Here is a 21,308-nt window from a genome sequence, read left to right as displayed (position 1 = left end):
CCACACACTGCAACTGCCGAAGCCTGCGTGCCTGGAGTCCATGCTCCGCAGCAAGAGAAGCCACCGCAATGAGAAGCCCGCACGCCGTAACAAAGAGTAGCCCCCACTCACCTCAACTAGAGAAAGCCCACGTGCAGCAATGAAGACCCAACGTGGCCAAAAAAAAAAAAAAAAAAATCAGCCTCTTAAGCGTTAAATCTATAAAACAGAAACCGTAAGGCAACAGCTTTGTGGCAGTGTTAAAATTAGGTAAGCTTGCTAAGGTCAGTAAGTAGAAATTCTCATCTATTAATGCAAATTATAATACTGTAGGAATACTCAGCTGGCCAGATACCTGAAGCATGTCGAGAGAAGGACTCTAATAAAAACTAAACACCTTATGTTTATATGGCACTCTAAAGATTTTCAAACATCTTTCATTTACATTAATCTCATTTGATCGTTGCAAACTACCCCATACTGCAGGAAGGCCAGATATCATTCTTCCCCTTGAGACTCACAGAGGTTCTAGGTTATATGGCTGCAAAGTGGCAGGAAAGAGACCAGACTAGATGGGCTTTCTTCTGCATCATAATCAGTCCAGCTTCTTTGTTGGGTGCCTGGGATGCACAGCCAGGGTACAGGGGTGGGTGGAGGAGAACAGTGGACAAAACACAAATCATGGCCATTCTTTCTAACTGGCCCACCTCAAAGAAAACTAGAGTCAGTTCAAAATGGCATTGCCTATTTTGATTTTGAGACTTGGCATCATATAAATGTGCAGGCCTGCCCAGAACTGGTAAAGGCAGAAGAAAAAAAGAGAAGGAATGAACACTTCAACACAATTTACAGGCTACTGCCTTTCTCACCAGCAAAAAAAGTCTCCCAAGTCTGGAGGAATGGAAGTGGAGGAGGGTGAGGGAAGGAGCGCCACTGGTGACAGGTTTTATCCCAAGAGAAGGGAATCACACCCTTGGAGCTGTGAAAAATGAATCATGTCTTTTCTATCAAGACTTCACACAGATTTTCTGGGAAGCTTGTCATTGAGGATACAATAGAGACAACTGTCCTTTTTGGTAGTGTAGCATTTTCTGGAGGGAACTGTGTAAATCATTCTGGGGATTAAACAGCAAATTAAAATGAAGATTAAAGGTGTGTCCTGTGGCTTTGGTGGGCTGTGTTCACCTTTTCTGGAGGTCAGTACATCCATCTAATTGAAAGAGAAAATGTCACATTTAGTTGCAAGAGTGTAAAGGGGTGACGTTTCTCGTCCCACCTTTCATGCTAGGATCAAGGTCTTCTCTTCAAAAGAGCAGTAAAGAGCATCTATGCAGCACCTTTCGGTTTACAAGGCACTTCCATGGGCATCGTTATACTTAAGCGTCACTAAAGCAGATTTATGGGGCCTGTCTTCTAGGTGAGATAGCTTAAGGCCACAGCTGAGGGCACACATTAGTGGGCTTCTAGCTCAAAGCCTACACTCTCCACTTCATCACAAGGTGGATCCACTCAGTCTGTAGACACGGGCAGAGTGATTGATGTGCTTTCTTGTTGGCACCACGTTAAGAAGATGAACAACCATCTCAATTTGCCTGAGACTGAAGCGTTTTCCAGGACATGGGACAGTCCTGGGCAAATTGGGACAACTGGTCACCTTACATATTATGTCTCCAGAAGTCCTCATAGGAGATTCTTCAAGAGTCACAATGAGTGCTAAGATGTTTTAGGAGGACACAGCTATATATGCATGGGATTGGCATATCATTTCCTCCTACTCAATATTTGCAAGCATTTTAAAATTTAACATTTTGCTGTTCTCCGAAGATCGTCATTTTGACCACTTTTTCTCCCTCATTTTTTCTTCCTTGTTGTCTCAGATCCCAAGGGGTGTATGGGGAGGAGGGATGGAAACAGGGAAAAAGTAAGTAAAGAAAGACATTGGCTCCCATTTTTAAAATGTGGTTTTGGTTACAGTTTGTTGAGGACTAATTTGTAATAGTAATTCTCAAACTTGAATATGTTGGTAGACAGCCTCTAAGACGGTCCCCAGTGATTCCTGCATCTTGGTGTGGATGATCTTGTGTAATTCTCTTCCCTTGAGTTTACTGTGGATTTGGATTTGTCTTGCGGAGTCTGTGTGTGTGTGTGTGTGTCTGTCTGTCTGTCTGTCTCTCTCTCTCTCACCCCTAGCTCTGGGAAAAGCCAGCAGCCCATGTGGTGAAGAACTGAGGTTTCCAGCTAATAGCCAGAAAGGACCTGAGCTTGGCAGCAGATTCTCCAGCACCAGTGCAGTCTAGAGATGTTTGCAGCCTGAACCAACACCTTGATTTCAGCATCACGAGAGACGCTTAAGCCAGAATCACAAAGCTAAATCAATCCCAAATTCCTGACCCATATGAACTGTGAGATAATCAATGTTGGTTGTTTTCAGCCTCTGTGTTTTAGGGAGATTTGTGTGGAAGCGATAAACTAGTACAAATGTGCATCAGAATCACCTAGATAACAACTCGATAAAATGTATATTTCTGGGTCTTACCCCTGGAAATTTTATTCAGTAGATGTGGCCTGAAGTTTCTGCTTTTTCATCAGGAATCCCAGGAGACTCAGAACTGAACAAATACCTGCTTGAGAGCACATAGCAAGAAAAAACACTCCCTGTGAAGACTGTAAAGGGGTATGGTTGCCAGATAAAATACAGGGCACCCAGTTCTATTTGAATTTCAGATAAATAACAAAAAAATGTTTTAGTATAAGCATGCCCCTTGCAGTACTGGGGACATATGTATGCAAAAACATACTTGTTATCTGAAATTCAAATTTAGCTGGGTGTTCTGTATTTCTCTTTGCTAAAAAACCATCCAAAAGGAAAGCCCCACCCAGGGAATGGCCCAACTGGAAATAAAGTAGTGCCTTCCTTTCGCAGATGGCAGGATTTTAGTCCCTGAGGGCCTGACGAAGGGACCGCAGGTGCCTGGTTGGGCCCTGCCCCTCTCCAACCCCCAGGGCAGGCCACAGACTTTGGGCTCTTAACTCTTTTCTTTGGAGGATTTGGGGGGGGAGTGGGGGGAGGAGGGGGAAACGGGCAGGGTGGGGAGCTGCTCAGGAAGTCCTCCCACAGGGCCCCGCCCACCTCTGACAGGTTGTGTCCGGCCCCTTGCTGCCCCAGCTGTGGGGTAAGGAGGCCCAGTGCCCCCAGCTCCCTGGAGAGGCTAGACCCGCTGTTGTGGATGCTCCTGTCTGGTGGGTACCACACTCGGCGCTGGGAACTTGCTCCTTTGGGTGCTGATGGCATCAAGCTTTTCCAGAGCAGTGAATGAATGCAGTCTTCCCCCACACCCCTCCAAGAACTCAGACGAATGCAGCTGCTCGTAATAATGTGTGCGTTTCTCATTCTGAGTATGTCTGAGTCTCTGATGAGTTCTATTTATTGTAGCTCTCAGCCCTGTAAAGAGGAGGATGGTTCCAAAGACATTTCTTAACGACTGAGGTTTTAAGAACTCTGGTTTCACTTCTGTGTATGCTTTCTTGTCACAGGGAACCATCTTAATTTTGATGTGTTTATTTTCCACTATGAAATATTTTCAAAGAGATCAAGAATGAATGAGAATATGTATGTGAGGGAGAGAGAGGGAGCTTAGCTGGGTAGACCGAAATGCTTAAGGCAGGGATGGAAGATAAAGGCTCAGAAAACGTACAGCTGCAGTAGAATCAGAGACTTAAATTATGTGCTTTGAAACCAGACACCGAAAGTGAGGTCACATCACTCTGAGCTCTGGTTCAGCCTTGCCCAGCGGCCTGACACAAGCTGAAAACCCACAGGAGGAGAAGTCAGCGGAATCTCTCTCCTGAGTGAAACTGGAGGGGGCTGAGTTTTTGAGAGGAAGGGAGGCGGTTTGGAATCAAATGTACAGCATCTCTGTCCGCCGTAGAGGCTCTCAAGGGCCCTACGAGATCTCCTTTTGTGCTGCTTCGTAAAACCAGCACGGCCTACACAAAACAGACTCGAAAAGTAGAAATCCAAGGGTGATGGTGCCGTTTCACACTTTGTACCTCAGGAAGAGCCCCACAGGAATTGCCCAGTCCTAGGACTACCACCTCAAGTGTGGCTAACTTGGAAGGCTTGAGAATGCAATGAATCTAGACATATAGAATGGTCTAGAGCTGGAAGGGACCTCAGTCATCCAGCTCAGGTTCCTCTTTTACAGAGAAGAATCTAGGCTCCCACTTTGGCCTTCACCGTGGCCTCTCTGGGTTTCTGAAAACTTAATAGCTACCTCAGAAGTTTATTGTGAGCTGTCGTGTAATGATGTATATAAAGCACTTGGCACTTAGCACTCAATACATGGGAGCTTTCATTATTATTTCACCGTGTTTGTGTATTTAGGTGTGTGGTGGCAATTTGGGGGTCAGAGGGGAGTATTTTAGTATAGTTTAAAAAAAAAGAGCCCAGATTCCTAAGGCAGAGTTCATATCTACGTAGGGTCTTCGGACTGGAAAGAACCACTACACTATTTAATTCAATCTCTTTGTTTTAGAGATGATGAAACTCAGGTCCAGACAGGTGAGGGCTTGCTCAGGATCCCACCTCCTTTTCTGGATCCCCCAGTCCTGCCACCAAGGTAGGGAAACTTCCACACACTCAGCCTAGAAACTCCATTGAGATGGTATCTCTTTTCTGCAGCAGCAAATGGGAATTTCTAACACATCAACTCAAGTGCTCTGTTGGACTCTTTCAGACACCACCACTGCTATCACCACCACCACCAAGGCGGGCACCTAAACTTTTTGTAAATGAATGAAAGTGCTACAGTCCCGACTCCTGAGAGAAGAACTAATAATTGTGTACAAAGGCAAGTCTGGGTTTGAAATTAATGACTGTGGGATTCTAAAATGATTTTGAGATAAAGTGAATAATTTACATTAATTTGCATTGCAGTAGACAACACTGCTTAGGAATAACTGCTCTGTTGAATTTAGGAGACAAAGATCAAGTCTGTTATTTTAGTTCATGGCCTCGGGGAGCTTGGATAGGGGACCGGGCAGCGAGGAGTTTGAAGGTTTTAATGCTTACTGTGCAGAAATATGATTTTTTCTGAAATAGATTAGCTTTTAAGGATGTAGTAACATTGGTTAAGTACTTGGTATGTATTTTGCCTGTGTTTACTTTTCTAATCATCATGAAAACCTTAGGCAATAGGTGCTAGAATTATGCCCATTTTATAGATTAGAAAACTAAGACCAGAGAGTAACTTATTCAAGGTCAAGTAGCTAATAAATGGCATCACCAGTTCCAAACCTTGGAATCTGGCTGCAGAGCCTTGCTCTTACCCACTATATTCTACTGCCTTGAGAGAGTTAAAGTACCAAACCCAAGACACCAGGAACTATTCTGACATTCCTTATGAGCATATAGTTTTCATCACATTACTATTCCAAGGTTAAATGTATGGAGCTGAATCCTGTGGTCCCTAATGCTCTCGTCCAGCTGCCTCCACCATACTGTTGGTCTGGAAATTCCCTGGAAACATAGGTGGGGATTTTTTTTATATATAATCTCCAGTATTCACCCCTTACTTTACACTGCTGGATGAAAATCAGAACCCAGCTCTGCTTTTCATTTCCACAAATGGCTTAAGAGACCAGTACCAGGCTCAGTAGTATAGATTTTTCAAAAGGACGCTTTACATGAACCCATCCCCAAGAACCCACCAATACCAGCTTAAAAGGAGCAGGATATTTCAGTGAGGAGGCTAATGAAGAGATGCGATGAGACCCAATCTATTCCATTTTTTCCCTGGGGGTATAAGGAGACACCTAGATCTTAATCTCCTTTCTCATCATTTTGATTCAGAGATGATGGCACTAGGGCTTCTTAGAACAAGGTAAGTTACATGATAAGTCTTCAGAAATCTATAATAAACTCAATAGAAGTAAATGCATGGAGAAAGAGGCACTTACCAGTAATTTAATTTGAATAAGTGAATGCTTTGGTATCCTTTTTACGCACAAGGAGGCATACTACATACTACACCTGCTATACGCTCTATACCCACTCCTCTGCACCTTTTACACTTAACGTGTCTCGTAGCACATTCCTTATTCAATATTATCACGTAAAAATTTACCTCATTCTTTCTCATGACGTCATAAAATTTCATTTTTGGATGTATCAGAATTTATTTAACCATCATCTATTAAAGAACATTGTAATTGTGTCTAATTCTATGCTCTTACAAATAATGCTGAAAGAAATGTTTATACACACGGGTGTATTTTTGTTTTGGCTTGGTTTTGTTGTCATTATTATCCATGGGGCTGGGGTTGGGGGGGAATCCTAGGAGTGGAACTGTTAGGTCAAAAGATATTTGTAATTAAATTTTAATCACTGTTTCCAAATTATCCTACAAAAAGTTTGTACCAACTTGCTCTCAGTGAGAAGGAATTTGAAAGGCTGGGTCTAGCACCCTTGTTACTTGACTAGACTTTCATATAAAATACAGCTTTGCTGTGTGGTATGACAGGTAAGTCAGATGATGGTGAATAGTAATAGGAAATGGAATGGGCTCATTTATCAAAATATTTTTAATTGCTTAGTGGTCAGCAGGGTGGACCCCGGCAGTGACACTCTCATGCAAAGAAGAAGGATCAGGTGTGGTTTTCGTGTCTGGTAACTGGCAAGTGGTCACCAGTGCAGGATATTTACCATATTTCACTGGGACCTCCTAACACCATACTCTTCTGTCTACACCCAGGTTGGTAAAGGGAATATATATGATGCAAGCTTGTACACGTTCCTGATTACATCAGATAAGCACATAGAACTCATCTCTATAAAATCCATTCCTCTCTGAAATGTACATCTTTTTTTTTAACCATTTTTTAAATTGAAGTATAGTTAATTTACAATGTTTGTTAGTTTCAGGTGTACAGCAAAGTGATTCAGTGTATATATATATATATATACACACACACATACACACACACACACACACACACACACACACACACACACACATATATTCTTTTCCAGATCCTTTTCCATTACAGGTTATTACAAGATATTGAATACAGTTTCCTGTGCTATATAGTAGATCCTTATTGTTTATCTATTTTATATATAGTATTGTTTATATGTTAATCACAAACTTCTAATTATCTCCCCCCTTTCCCTTTGATAACCATGTTTGTGTTCTATGTCTGTGAGTCTATTTCTATTTCATTAATAAGTTCATTTGTATCATTTTTTTTAGATTCCACATATAAATGATATCATATGTTTGTCTTTCTCTGTCTGACTTACTTCACTTAGTATGATACTCTCTAGGTCCATCCATGTTGCTGCAAATGGCGTTATTTCATTCCTTTTTACGGCTGAGTAATATTCCATTGTATATTCATATATCACACCTTCTTTATACGTTCATCTGTTGATGGATATTTAGGTTGCTTCCATGTCTTGGCTAGTGTAAATAGTGCTGCTGTGAACATTGGGGTACATGTATCTTTTCAAATTAGAGTTTTTCTCTGGATATATGCCCAGGAGTGGGATTGCTGGATCATACAGCAACTCCATTTTCAGTTTTTTAAGGAATCTCCATACTGTTCCGTGTAAGTTCCATCCTCATCCTTCATTACTAAGAATGGTAACAAGTCACCTGCATTACTAACCTAGTCTGCACCTCTCAGGGTACCAGCAGGTGGTGCCTAGCCTAATCAAAACTCATATTTAGATGCTAGAAAATAAGTTTCCTGTTGCACCAGGCCCAGAGCATTCTATTACAAGATATGCTGAGTGTCTACCCCACATCCACTCCTGGGCCAGGCACTGTGGGAGACATGAAAGAAATAGAAAGCGTTGGACACAGGCAGATTGTTGCAGAAAAGAGTAGTTGCAGAGAATAGCTGGGAAGCTGTTTCTGCCATTCAGGAAGGAGATGGTAAAGGCCTGGACTAGGCAGCGCTGGCAAAAGCAGGAGAGAAGCAGCAGTTAGGGCGTCACCAAAGAAAGCATAAATCAGGCTGAGCATCACTGCAGAGTGCAAAGAGCACGGGCTGGGTCTGATCTCTACCTCACAGCTGCGTGGCCCCAAATCGTTCTGAACCTCAGTTTTTCACCTGTGAAATTAGAACAGTAACACTGTCCCCACCTCACTGGATTATTGAGAAGAACCATGAGTTAGCATCCAGCCCTTGGTCTATCTCATCGTGGTGAGTGCTCAAAAATGTTTGTTCCCTTTCTTGTCTACCCACCTCTTGTCTTGTGGTAGGAGATTGACCATAGTGGAGAGAGGGGAGGAGAGGGCCGAGCAGTGACGTCTGCTTTCCAGTTGGTGTCATTAAGCAGATGGAAAAAGTTAGAAAGGGGAACTATTCAGAAGGGGAAGATAGATTGAATTTTTAATTGCAGAGTTCAACGTGATGGTGGGATAGTCATGCTGATGGCTGGAAACCCAAGGGCTGAGAGCTGGCAACGGAGGACAGGAAGGCAGGAGTCCTGAGCTGGGAGAGGCTGGGGTCGTTCAGGCCGCATGTGACTCTGAATTCTTAGAAGAGGCTGCAGCAGCCGTGCCTAAGGTGAGCAAGCAAACCTGAGACTGCTGGGCTCAGTAATGAAGGCCCTAAGGATGAAGCTGACACATCCCTGACCAGACCACGTGGAACCCATGGAAAATTAGACCTGAAGTTAACAGCACCCACGCCAGTCTCCTGGGTGCTTGGTTAGAGATTTTCATCCATTTTTGAGTTGACAAGAGCAGGGAGACTGGTGTCAGACCCACTGCTTCTGCTTCACTGTACATCAGAGTGTGTCTGTGGGTTCCCTGGATGGTTAAGTTCATGGAAATAGGTGTATTTTATTCGACTATTATATCAAACAGGTTTCCTGCTGAGCTAGAGCCAAAAACAAACAGAAAAATCATTCTATTCACATTTACTGAGTTCCTCCCAGAGGCCAAGGGCCTGACAGGCACAAGGCTCTCTGTGTTTGTAGAACTGGCATTGAAGGAGGTCATGGGAAACTGAGAGAGAGAAAGAAGTGACCAGACCATCTGCCAGGAGCTTCTGGTGATAAGCTGGCTGGCACGAGGCTGAATCTTTTTTTTTTTTTTAACTTTTTGGCCATACCGCGGGGCACGTGGGATCTTAGTTCCTGGACAGGGACCGAACCTGCGCCCCCTACAGTGGAAGGGCAGAGTCTTTTAACTGCTGGACCGCCAGGGAAGTCCCAAGGCTGGATCTTGATTACACCACTGGTCTCAGGTAAGAAATCCCCAGCCCCCCACTTTGCTGAAGACCATCGGGCTAAGTCACGACTCCTGACAGCAGCTGATGCCAACAGAAGGGGCAGCGTAGTTAGAGTTGGGGGACCACCCCTTCCTAGCTCTGGGAGCTTGGCAAGTCCTTGAGCCTCAGTTTCTCCTTTATACAGTAGCACAGAGAGATCTCGGCTCTGCGACAAGGCCTTGGTGAGCTCGCAGGAAAGCAACTGTCTGATGGAGAACTCTGTGCAGACAGTCAGTAGTGCTGAACTCCAGGCCCACCACGTTTGCCCTGAGGGAAACAGAGGTTCCTCAGGTAATCTCTCTGCTCAGAATCAGCCTTAGGGAAGGCTGCTGTGAGAAAGCGGAATTTGTTTCCCATTTGTAGTGGGTTGAATTGCAGCCCCCCAAAGACACATTCAAATCCTAACCTAGCCACCCCACACACACACCTGTGAGTGTGACCTTATTTGGAAACAATCTTTGCAGATGTGACTAGGTGAAGGATTTTGAGATAAGATCATCCTGGACTTCGGGTGTTCCCTAAATCCAGTAATGGTCCTTATAAGAGAAAGGAGAGGGGAAACTTGAGACCCAGAGGGGAAGGTCATGTGAAGACAGAGGCAGAGATTGGAGCAATTTGTCTACAAACCAAGGAACCCCAAGGGCTGCCCGCAGTGATGAGAAGCCAGGAGAGAAGCATGGAACAGATTCTCTCTTAAGCCTTCCAGGAGGAACCAACCCTGCCGATACCTTGATTTCAGACTCCTGTCCTCCAGAGCAGTGAAAGAATAGATGTCTGTTGTTTTAAGTCATGAAGTTTATTAATTTGTTACAGCAGCCCTAAGAAATTAATACAGCATTCAAGTGGAGAGGCCTTGGCCGGTGAGGTTGCCACGTGCTGGGTGACCTCGGCCGTCCAGCCTGGTCTGTCTGTCCCTGAGGGCCATGTTCTCCCTCAGCTGCTGACACTCCCTTTGGCAGCTTTTGGTTCACAGTAGCTGAGTAGCATCATCATATTTCGATAATGCTGTTCCCCTGCTCAGAAGCTACACTGAGTTCCAGTTGATTCCAAATCTCATTTAAAAGCATTCTCACATGCCTTGAAGTTTTGGTCTTGGGGGAAAAACCCGGACAGTCTCATTGCCTGGGACCATCAGATTTATCTTACTTGGTAATAAGATAGCGATTGTGTGACAGTTGACAAAGCAAACCATGGCGCCTGAGGATCTGTCTCTAGCTTGCTGCTAAGAGCGGTGATTCTCCAGCTTTAGGGCACAGAGAATTGAGTGGAAGGCTTGTGAAAATACAGATCACTGGCCCCCTTCCCTTCACTCCCCGCTTCCCTTCACTGCCCCCTCCCCACAAGTTTCTGATTCAGTAGGTCCCGTGTGGGACCAGAGAGCTCTCAGTTCTAACACACGCCCAGGTGATGCTAATGATTCTGGACCTTACTACACGTGAAAACAGAAAGAGCTCAGAGCCCTGGTTTTCAAACTTTGCTGCACATTAGGATTACCTGGGGAGCTTCTAAAAACCCCATGCCTAGGCTGCAACCCATACATATTAAATCAGAATCTCTGAGAGTAGGACCCCAGCAGCAGTAATTTTGAAAGCACCTCAGGTGATTTTCATATGCAATCAAATTGAAAGCCAGTGTCTTAGAGGCACTCCCTCCCTCCCCGGGACCCTCCGTTGCAGCCAGGCCTGGTGCCTGTCTCTGGGAGGGCATGAAGGAAGGAGACAGAAACCGGGGTCCTAGGGAAGCATTACCTCCCTGTGGCCACAGCCTAAGAACTCCATCCAGGACCCAGCAAGAGATCTTAGCTGGGATCTATAGCTGGGATCCCGAAGGCCTGGGTGTAAAGCCCTATTTCTGGCACTTTACTTGCTTCATGAATTTGGTCAAGTTGCTTAACGTCTCTTGGCTCTCCTTTCCTTATCTGTAAAATGGGGGTAATAAAAATACCGACCTCAAAGTGAAACTGTAAACGATTAAAGGAGAAAATACATTTGCAGTGCCTGGCCCAGGTGCTATAAATGACAGACACTCAGCCAATGCTCATTTTCCTCCCGCAGGCTTCCTTCTCACCTCTCACCTGAACTGGGTGGGAGAAACAGGCCAGGCCGCTCTCCTTTTGTTTCTACTTTTGCTACCAGAGGTCAGGACCTGACATCTTAGTCACACTATTTTTAGCATTAAGGGAGGTCTTGAGGACTCCTTCTTTTTTGTTTTTTTATTTTTCCAGGATCTCTTTTAAATATACATAGCTACCCACCCCATCCCACTTTCTAAACAGTATACCTTTTTGTCCACTTTGCTTTTTTCGTTCAACTGTACGTCCTGAAGATGACTCCATAGCAGTGTTTGGAAATATTTTTTCTTCCTTTACAGAGCTGCAGAACGTTCCATCATGTGTGTGGATATATTTAGTAGTAGTTTATTCAACCAGTTTCCTATTCATGGCCACTAGGGTTGTAACTAGTCCTTTGCTGTTACAAGAGTGCAGCAGTGAACACACCTGTGCACGTTTTTCATATTTTGCCACCATGTCTTCGGGAGAGACTCCTAGGGTACTCCCCTGCTGCGGCCCCATCCCCACAACTGTTCTGGTGCCCGCAGCCTGGGCATGGGATGCTGGAATGCTAACTCCAGCCTCCACACCTCCTTTCCATTCGATTGATTGGCCAGGCCGGTAGAAACAGCAACAGGAAGGCGGTCTCCCTTCATTTTTGTCGGCCAGTCTCATACCACAGCATCTTACTGGGGGGAACTCTAGCTGGAAAGGAATCTGAGAAGGGCAGTTTTCTGCTTTCTTGTCTCTACCGCACAGGACAGCTCGAAGAAGTGGGTTGGGTGCCAGTCACCACATCCAGCTCCCCACTTAACTCCTTTGTTTCACAGAAGAGGAAATTGAGGTTTGGGAGGGGTGTGTTATTAGCTGAAGATCACTAAACTGGTTCGTGGCTAACAGCCTGGCCATTTCCTCCTCACGTCCCTGCCAATGGGAGTCCTTGTGAGTTGGAGTTTCACTGAATCAAATAACTTAAAAAGGCAGAAGCCACTCCATACGCTATGAACTTGTACTTTTCTTTGTAAAACAAAACAACCGTTCCCCAAGCCTCCTTTTGGAGGTATTATAATCATTTAGCAACTGTTATGGTTTGACTTGTGTCCCCCTAAATTTATATGTTGAAGTCCTAACCCCTAGTTCCTTAGAATGTGACCAACCAGTTTGGAAACCGGGTCTTTAAAGAGGTAATTAAGTTAAAATGAGGTCTTTAGGATGGGCCCTAGTCCAACACAACTAGTGTCCTTATAAAAAGAGATCTGGCCACTGACAGGCAGAGGAAGATGATGTGAAGACACAGGGAGAAGGCGGTTGTCTGCAAGGCAAGGAGAGAGGCCTCAGAGGAAACCAACCCTGCCCGCACCTTGACCTTGGACTTCTAGCCTCCATTATAGTGAGAAAATAAATTTCTGTTGTTTAAGCCACCAGTCTCTGGTACTTTGTTACAGTAGCCCTAGCAAACTAACATGGAAACTAAGTTCTGGTAAGAAAAAAGAAACATGCTTTGGAAGGAGACTAATTTGGTGTCTCTGGTAAGTTGCTCCAGTTGCTAAGTATGTCTTGCCATATACATTTCTCCAGCTGCCTTACATCCTGATGCTTCTGCCAAGCCAGACCCTTTCTGGCATCTTTCCCTGTGAGCTGATGTCTCTTGGGAAAGTGCTGCCTGCATCTTGCACACTTCAGGAGTCTCTGGGGTGGTGAATTGGCTGCAGCTTTGATGGTGACAGAGCCACCAGCCTCCGCAGAAAGACCACCCGAGCTCCTGAGAGCTTTCACCTCATTGGGCACTCAATGAGAACTGTCACTCACTTTTCTAACCCACCCTCTCGGGGAGTGGTGGCAATCTCACCCGAAATGTATTTTCCCCCCATTTTCATGGGAGGTAAATGTGGCATGCAAAATGTATTTTTAATGACTGAGATCTGCATTTAAGTGTATTTCCCATCTTTGCTGGGTCATTAAGCCTTTAAATCTGTCAATATTTTAATGATTTTTATAGCCCAGTGATGTATAGGTTTGTTCAAGTTTTCATTCTCTCCACACTCCCTTACCCATAAGATGCTCCAGCGAGAGCTCACCAAGGGGTAATTGAACACATGTGCTGTTCCGAATGGTTTCTTTCCTGGCAGCCCATACCCTGTGCTGGCAATGATCACAGCAGAGCACATCACACCCAGGCTCAGGTTCTAAAGACTGGGAGGATGATCCAAATGACCCTGGAAATCCAGTCAGAAGTTGCCGTGGTAGAGACCATGACACTATTTCTCACTAAGTGCAACAAGACCAGCTTCCCCTCTAGTGTTGGGACAGAATATTGTCTCTTCAGTGGAGCCCCAGGTAAAGGATTGGCCTGCGTCTAAGGGCTGTGCTAGAGCTACACAAAGCCTGACTAGTTCTTACACAATGAGAAGGAGGCGGGAACCAAGACCCACCGGGAACAGCAGATTCATAGCCCTTCATTGAGGGGAATGGCAGGCAGAATTGCCTGCATTATACAAACAACTCTCTCTCTCTCTGTTAATTTTACATTTGCTGAACACATGGCAATTTACAGCATGGCTGGATACAATATGGCAGACAGAGAACACCAGACTGGGCTTGCGAAGTCAGTTCAGCCACAGGCATTTTGAAGAATGCTAAAGCGAAGGGACTTAGGTCGTAGACTTTTTTTTCGAATTGTTTCCATTTGGTCCAGGGCTTGGGTTAAAAAGCTGCCCAGTGGCTGCAGAGAGAGGCTCAGGCAGAAGCCCTGACACCAGGGTGATGCAGAGGGGCTCCTCAAAGGCTGCTGGGCTCCGGAGGCTCCAAGTTAGTTGTGCTTAAGGGTGAGCCTTTTGAAGAGCTCCTCGCCCAGCCCCCAACTGGGGCGGAGGTCAGTCAGGTGGCCGCCCATCTTCTTGATGAGTTTCACCGGCTCATCTAGGTTGCAGCTCTCCAGGAAGTCAGAGCTGGGAGTCTGCGTGGCAGAACCCAGGGCATGCAGATCCAAAAGGACCGGGTTCAGGTTCTTCTCCACGACCATGGTGGCTTCCATGACGTCTGGGTTTTACCCCACTCATCTTTGGAACAGCTTCTGCATATCCTGGAAGAGGGCACAGCCTCTGAGCTGGTTTGGCATCTTCAAAAGATGCTCAGTGCCCCTGCGCTTGTCCTCTGCCAACTCGAGGAAGAAGTGGCCCAGGCCCTCCAGAGCCACATCGTCGCTGTCGAAACAGACGCCCAGGGAGAGGTAGGTGTGGGAAGCCCACAGATATGTGTTGACCAGGTGGTTGACGGCGGCCTCCACCTTGGCAGAATAATTCTGATGAATCCCGGGGCTCATGGTTGATCGGCAATAAGGAGCTAAGCTCAAAAAATGGTGTTGGCTGGTCCGGGGAGGTGGGCAGAGGATGTCTAATTGGTTGGTTCCAAAGGTTGCCACTGGAAAAGAAGTTGGAGGGTGGCCGGGGGCTGGGAGAAGGGGCATCTACGGGTGTGTTCCACCCAAACACTGTTGAAGCAAGAGACAGATCTGTGGGACCACCGAGCGCACTGCAGGCCATAGACGCTTACAGCAAATAGAAATCATTACTTTCTCGGAGGTTCCGTTTCCTCACCCATAAGATGCGGGCTTTTGGGTGGGGTGATCCCGAGGTTGAAGGGGTCTCGGGATTGACATTGGTGCGTTCAAGCTCAGGGCTCTTGGCCGACAAAGACTGGCCACCTAGGATCACCTCAAAAGCCCAGTGGCCTAGAAAAGCAGCAGCCCCTCCCTGCTCCGCCTGGGAATGTCCTAAGACAGAATTTATTAAAAGTAAGAACAAAGGTGAGAAATAGGTCCCGTAAGGGAATGCCGGTTGTTCACACGGCTTGTCTCCAGTGTCTCTTCAGTTCAGCAAATCTGAATTTATAGCACCTGGTAAAGACAAAACAGGTGCTCTGTGTTGGAGAGGTAAAGACAGATAAACTGTCCCTGACATTGTGGAACTCCCAGTCTTGGTATAATTTTGAGTGGTTTATCACAAGTGAGAAGGCCGAGCATTTGGGCGGCGAGGGTTGGCAGAGTGGTGTTGAAATCCATTGGTAAAAACTATGGTGTATCAGAGTGCCTTTTGGCCTTTAATTCCTAGATTCACGTCTTCAGGGCTGTGGTAATCGTTAGTGCTGTTCACCAAGTATTTCCAGGTCTCCTTCTACTGAGTGTATAGGTGGGCCATATTTTCCTAAGCCACTGAAGTTAAGTGTGGCCGTGTGACTTGCCTTATCAATGAAATGTCGATAGCGTGATATATTTCACTTCCCGGGCAAAAGCCTTAAGCACCATGAGATGACTCCCCCATGGTTCTTTTCCTCCCACGGTTCTTTTCCTCTGCCATGTAACCAGCAATACCCTGGATAGCAGAAGCTCACTAGTCTGTGCCTCTCAGCGAGGACAAAGTGGGAGTAGAGAGCTGACTGATCCATGATGGGTGTGTAGTAGGAGCAAGAAACAAATTTTTGTTGTTTTAAGCCATGGAGATTAAATAAAAAATGTTTATTATGGAAAACTTCAAACATATGAAAGCAGAGACAATAGGATGTCGAACCTGCTCTACCCATTGCTTTCACTTCAACAATTATCAAGATATAAGCCTCTGTGATTTGGGGCTCGTTTGCTGCCACGGTACAACCTAGATTAATCCTGCCTAAAACAGAAGGAAAGGGTGTTATTTCCCAGAAATACTAAATGAGTGACAAGTAAAAAGAATGGAAACACAAGATATGAGATTTTCTTTTGATGCCATAGTTTTCTTAAAGTTGTTGGTGCTTTTAGGGATACAGGAGAGCTGAATGGATTAGCTGGAGTAAAAGTTGCTGGACCCTCAGGATGGGGCTGCTTTGTGGAATCTGTCTTTTGGCTCAGACTCAATCCATCTCCTTTTCAGCTTGGCCTCCGGCTCCTCTGGCAGGTGGAGCTCACCTTCTCGTTAGCGGAACAATGCTTTTCACGTGGGGAGAGCTGACACCCTGTGGCTTCGTGTGCTGCCCTGCCTCAGCTCTGCATGCCTCCGCCGCTTCTTACGCCTCGCATCTTGTCGCTGCTGCTGACTTTGGAGGGCAGCTCTAGAATGTTAAGCCTGTAGGACGTTAAGGGCTGTCCTCACCCCAGAGCCAGTTTCATGTAGTTCATTTTGAGTCATGCAGGGACCTCAAGGTACTGTTATCAAGGCTGTTCCTCAGGCCTACTTGTTACCATGGTAGCAGGAGAGCAGAAGATCCCAACAAAACCTTAACTTGGGGCTAACTCCATTGAGAAGGTGTGACATTATGTGACATTTCGATATGTATGTGTACACATACGGTCCACGGATGTGTTGCCGTGTTTTCTACTCTGCCCCACTGGTCTGTGTGTCGCTGAGCCAGTACCATGCTGTACTGCTATGCGTCTGCAGCGTGTTTGATTGAGCAAGTCTCCCTTCTCTACTCTTCTTTTAGAAACATTATTATTTCTTTCTTTATTTATTATTCCTCAAAAAGAAATCCAACTGGAGTTTTGAGTGGGAGTGCCCTGAATTTGTAGGTTGACCATGAATTCAATTAGGTCTTTATAGAGTCATCCAAGACAAGTCATCCTACATTCGGGCATCCAGTCCAAAAGCATGGAATGTGCTCTATTTACTCAGGTCATTTTCTGTTTCCTTTATTAGAATTAAAAATTTTTGTATAGCAGTTTTGGATGTTCTCGGTTAACCCCCAGATATTTTGTAATTCCAGTTGCCGTTGTTGTTCTTTGGCCGGGCAGCTTGTGGGATCATAATTCCTCGACCGGGGATGGAAGCACAGAGTCCTAACCAATGGACCCCTGGGGAATTCCTTCCTGTTGCTGTTGTAAACGGTATCTTTTTAGTAATATTTCCTAGCGGCTCTTGTAGTAGGGGGAGAGATGCTGTTGATCTGTGCAGGGAGATCTTGTGTCTGGCAAACATACTGAGCCTTATTAGTTCTAATTTGTTTGAGCCTTTGTATTTTTCTAAGTTGACGTTTTGTTTTTCCACTGCTGCAGTAAGAAGCCCCCCCCCCCCCGCCATTTAACGTCTGTGGTAAGGGGGTGGCAGGGGTTGAGGCGATGACTCAGTAGAAGGAGGGAAAATGTTTCCTCTTCCCCCTCCTACAGGGAGGGGCCAGACCTCCGTGATGTGAACATGTAGGGTCTCCACAGCTTCAGAGACTTGTAGTCAGGCCAGTGGCCACCATGACGGGAGAAAGGGTGGCCTAAAGTTCTCTGGTAACAGGAAAGGGGAGGGGAGGGGATGCTACCAAAAAGAGAGAGGGAGGGGTTTGGAGAGGAGGAGGAAGACAGAGAAAAGGGAAAGACTCTCTTGAGGGGGACTTTGATGGAGCAGGGGTCGGTCTGGAGAAATATCAGGGACAGTAGAGACTAAAAGAGTCTTCAGTTCCAGAAGAGTAGGTGGACCACACACCCACCATCCGACAGTGTCACCCAAAGAAGCCCTGGGGTCCTTTGGTCACCTGACATGGGGCTGGGGGAGGAGCTGGGGCACCTGCAGCCCCTCCCAGCACCAGCCCATGCTGACCAACTGCTGGAGTCCCCACCCCACGTGGCCCTTGTCACCTGCGCTGCTGTGACCCTAACACCCAAAACTGTGGGGCCTGGGAATTCCCAGGGTCTGGACCTCCTACATCCCCAGAACTCCCACGAGTCAGAGCTAGATCCACAAGGCGCACTGAGTTGGGGTCCCTACACTTGGTCCTGAACAGAAGTTCACTGAGGGAGGGTCAGGAGTTGAATGTTTTAACCAGGCAGCTGGTTTGCCTTGTTTGATGAATAACTGTGGCTGAGTAGTAAGGTTGCTTTGGTTTGGAAACTTCTCTGCACACCTGCAAGGTGGGGAAATGGGGCTGCCTTCTGCCCTGAACAGCATTTAATGGGGCTGCTGGGAGCAGGATGGGGAGTCCTTGGTTCGCAGCTGTGGTTGGTGACCCCAATTTCAGTTGCTGGTAGAATAACTGTAAAATCAGGAAGTGAGGGGGCCCCCTCCCAGCCCCTCCTGCCAGGGCTTCCCCGGGATGGGCTGATGAACAGGCAAGTGCAGCTGGTCTTGGCTGACCTCTGCTCCCCCATGTGCCCCTTTACTGCCTTTCAGGGCCCACACCTCTGACCTTAAGGAATCGCTCCTAGAACTTGCTTTTTTCACACAGAGATCGTGATAAGCAGAGGCATCCAGGCTGGTGTGTTCATGCAGAGAAGCAGACAGATGCCCTCAGATCCGATCCGATGTCTGATCCTTTGGGTCTTGGAGGGAGACGGCCTGGCACTGCTTGTAAACAAGCCGTGAAGAAGCCAGACTTCCCTTGGAAGTTTATGACGCCAAAACAAAGCAGGCTATTTTGGAGCAAAGAAGCCAGAAAAAGGGTCAGTGAGATGAGAGAGGGAAAGCCTGGTCTGGAAGCACAAATGCCCTGAGCCTATCAAGGTGTTTCCAAGAGTGGAACAGCCGGGCTGGACCCAGGGCATCCCCCAGGCCTGTGCGAGGGTGAGGCCCCTGTTTCTGGGTGGGTGAGGCCCCTGTTTCTGGGTGGGTGAGGCCCCTGTTTCTGGGTGTGCTCCTCATTTCCTGTTATGGCCTGTCTCTACATGCTGAGTGGCTGTGAAGCAACGGCTGCAGTCACTCAACTTTATAAATAGGACATCTACAGTGAAGATGGTAGGAAATTCCCAGAGACTTCTGCCTGGGCTTATTATGAGGGTGCAGATTACACAAGTGAAGTCCCAGCACCCCCTCCTCCAGCCCCCCTCCCTATAGCGTCCTGGGGCGTCTGATTGGAGGCCCATCTCTCCTGCTCTGTGACTGGAAATCTCCCAAGGGTGGTCCGAGAGGCACAGGGACTGGAGATGTCCACCTCTGACCTCGTTCACACACTCCTGGGGGAGAACAGCTGAGCCTGGTCTCCCGCTCCCCACATGCCATGCGCTGTGCCTTATCTTGCCGACGTTCACTTACGCCCAGGAGGAAGGTGCATCATTATTCTCATTTGGTAGATGGAGAATCTGGAATCCAAACCCACGTCTGACTCATTCTGGATCTCAAGGATTAACCATGGACTCAGATTCCCCTGAACAGAGAACAAGAATGAGAAAGGATCAGAGTAAGGAAAGGGGAGCCCTCCGTTTTCTGGAGAGAAAGAGAGGAGAGGCTTCCTGTACCCTGGGCCTTTGGTTATATTTTCCTTTCCTTCTTTCCCCTCGTGACACATTTCTAGGCTGGTGGCTATTTCTGGAAAGCCAGACTTCAGCTTTGAGTGGCTCGATGGGCCCCTGCTGTGGCTGGGTTTGAAGGAGATGCGGACATGACTGCCGGCACCAGGCAGGAGGCCCTGCAACTGGGAGGCTCAGGCCATTACAGGTTTAGGACTGAAATGCTGTTCAAATATTTGCCCAGCAACTTCCAGTGTGCTTTGCAACAGGTAGCATAAGCAGCCTTCGCGAAGTCATTGATGGCCTCACACCTAGCCAGGGTCTCTCTCACCCATCTGTTGAGCCCCCTGTGGTTGAAGAGTTCCCCTGTTCTTTTCTGTATTTCATGATGTTGATATTTTTATGGCCTGTCCCTTGGTTTGGATTAGTTTTTCCTCGTGATTAGAATCAAGCTATATATTTTTTAACAAGAAAGCAACAGAGGTAGTGTTGGGTCTTCTCAGGGCATTACATTAGGGGCTCATGATGTCAGTTTGTCCCATTATTGGTTGTGTTCTTTGATCCCCTTGTAAAGGTGGTATCAGCCAGATTTCTTTAGTATAAGCTATCATTTTCCTTCCATACCTGGGAATGGCTAAATAAGTACATGTTTTTATGGGGATTTCCTGAGCTCCAGTTCCCACAGGTCAATGCAAAGAGAGCCAGGTGACACCTGAGACTGCAGTGGGTTACATTACAGGGGAGGAACCCTGAAGTTAGGGAACCCGAGTATTTTATAATGGTCCATAAGTCCTGACCTCTTCTGCCAAAGGAAACATTATCTTTATTGTACTGGACACTCAGCATGCCTGCACTTTGTTCTATGGGGAGACACTGTCTTCCAAGACTATTCGCTATACAAACATCCTTGCAAAGATAGTCCAGAACAAAGGCAGCTGGTGCCTCTGTTTATAGGACACCCACAAATGTGAGAGACCCATGGAGAACTGTCTCCCAACAGATCTGTGAAAATTGTCTTTCTACATACAATCTGGTCATGTTATTCCGGTCATGTAACCAACCATGCTGTGGCTGGTTGTTCCCCAATATCCATTCTCTGCATGTTCAGTAATGAACCCCACTTCCCCACAATAGCTGAGCACATGGCTTTTCAGGATGACGTCTGCATTTCCCATCTTCTCTTGCAGCAAGGTGTGGCTGTGTGACTAAGTTTTGAGCAATAGGCTTTAAGTGTAGTGTGTAACTTCTGGAAAGTGCCCTTAAAGGACAGGAACGTGCCATTTTCCTTCTCCTTACTCCATCCTACAACATAAAATAGAAATCTCCCTCTTCCATGGTGTTCCCTAATCCTCTCCTCTGCCTTTTTTTAAATCTTCATAACACATAAAACCATGGACATACTATTTATTTTGCTTATTTTTTATATTTTCTACCTCTTCTGTAATGTAAACTCCACGAACAGTGCTGATCCATTACAGTATACTTGTACCAACTGTTAAGATATACTGAAATATTTCTGTACCAATTGGTGACTAGCCACTGCCCCAAGTCCCCGTGTACTCCCCTATGGCAACTCCAAGCTACCCAACAGTGTTAGCTCAGGCTGCCATAAGAAAATTCTATAGACTGGGTGGCTTTAACAACAGAAATTATTTTTCTCACTGTTCTGGAGTACTGAGAAGTCCAATATCATAGTGCTGGTCAAATCAGTTCTTGAGAGAGATTCTGGAAAGGGTACTCTTCCTGGCTTGCAGAATGCTGCCCTCTTGTACACCACACACACACACACACACACACACACACACACACACACACACACAC

General features: G+C 46.3%; 1 long non-coding RNA gene and 1 pseudogene across 1 annotated transcript; one reads left to right on the top strand and one right to left on the bottom strand.

The window, feature by feature from the left end:
* Positions 1 to 7,546: 7,546 nt before the first annotated feature.
* LOC113622725 (uncharacterized) lies at positions 7,547 to 12,317 on the top strand. The gene is made up of 4 exons (XR_003433627.1): positions 7,547 to 8,187; positions 8,387 to 8,553; positions 9,125 to 9,237; positions 11,632 to 12,317. It is a non-coding gene; the product is annotated as an uncharacterized LOC113622725 (long non-coding RNA).
* Positions 12,318 to 13,864: 1,547 nt separating this feature from the next.
* Positions 13,865 to 14,660, bottom strand: LOC113622724 (ferritin light chain pseudogene; annotated as a pseudogene).
* Between the last annotated feature and the right edge of the window lie 6,648 nt (positions 14,661 to 21,308).

Source organism: Aethalodelphis obliquidens, unplaced genomic scaffold (genome assembly GCF_003676395.1).
Source record: "Aethalodelphis obliquidens isolate GAN/ISIS:26980383/991018 unplaced genomic scaffold, ASM367639v1 scaffold10, whole genome shotgun sequence".
NCBI classification, from domain to species: Eukaryota; Metazoa; Chordata; class Mammalia; order Artiodactyla; family Delphinidae; genus Aethalodelphis; species Aethalodelphis obliquidens.
The sequence above is the reverse complement of the archived record's forward strand: the minus strand, read 5'-3'. Positions and strand labels throughout refer to the sequence as shown.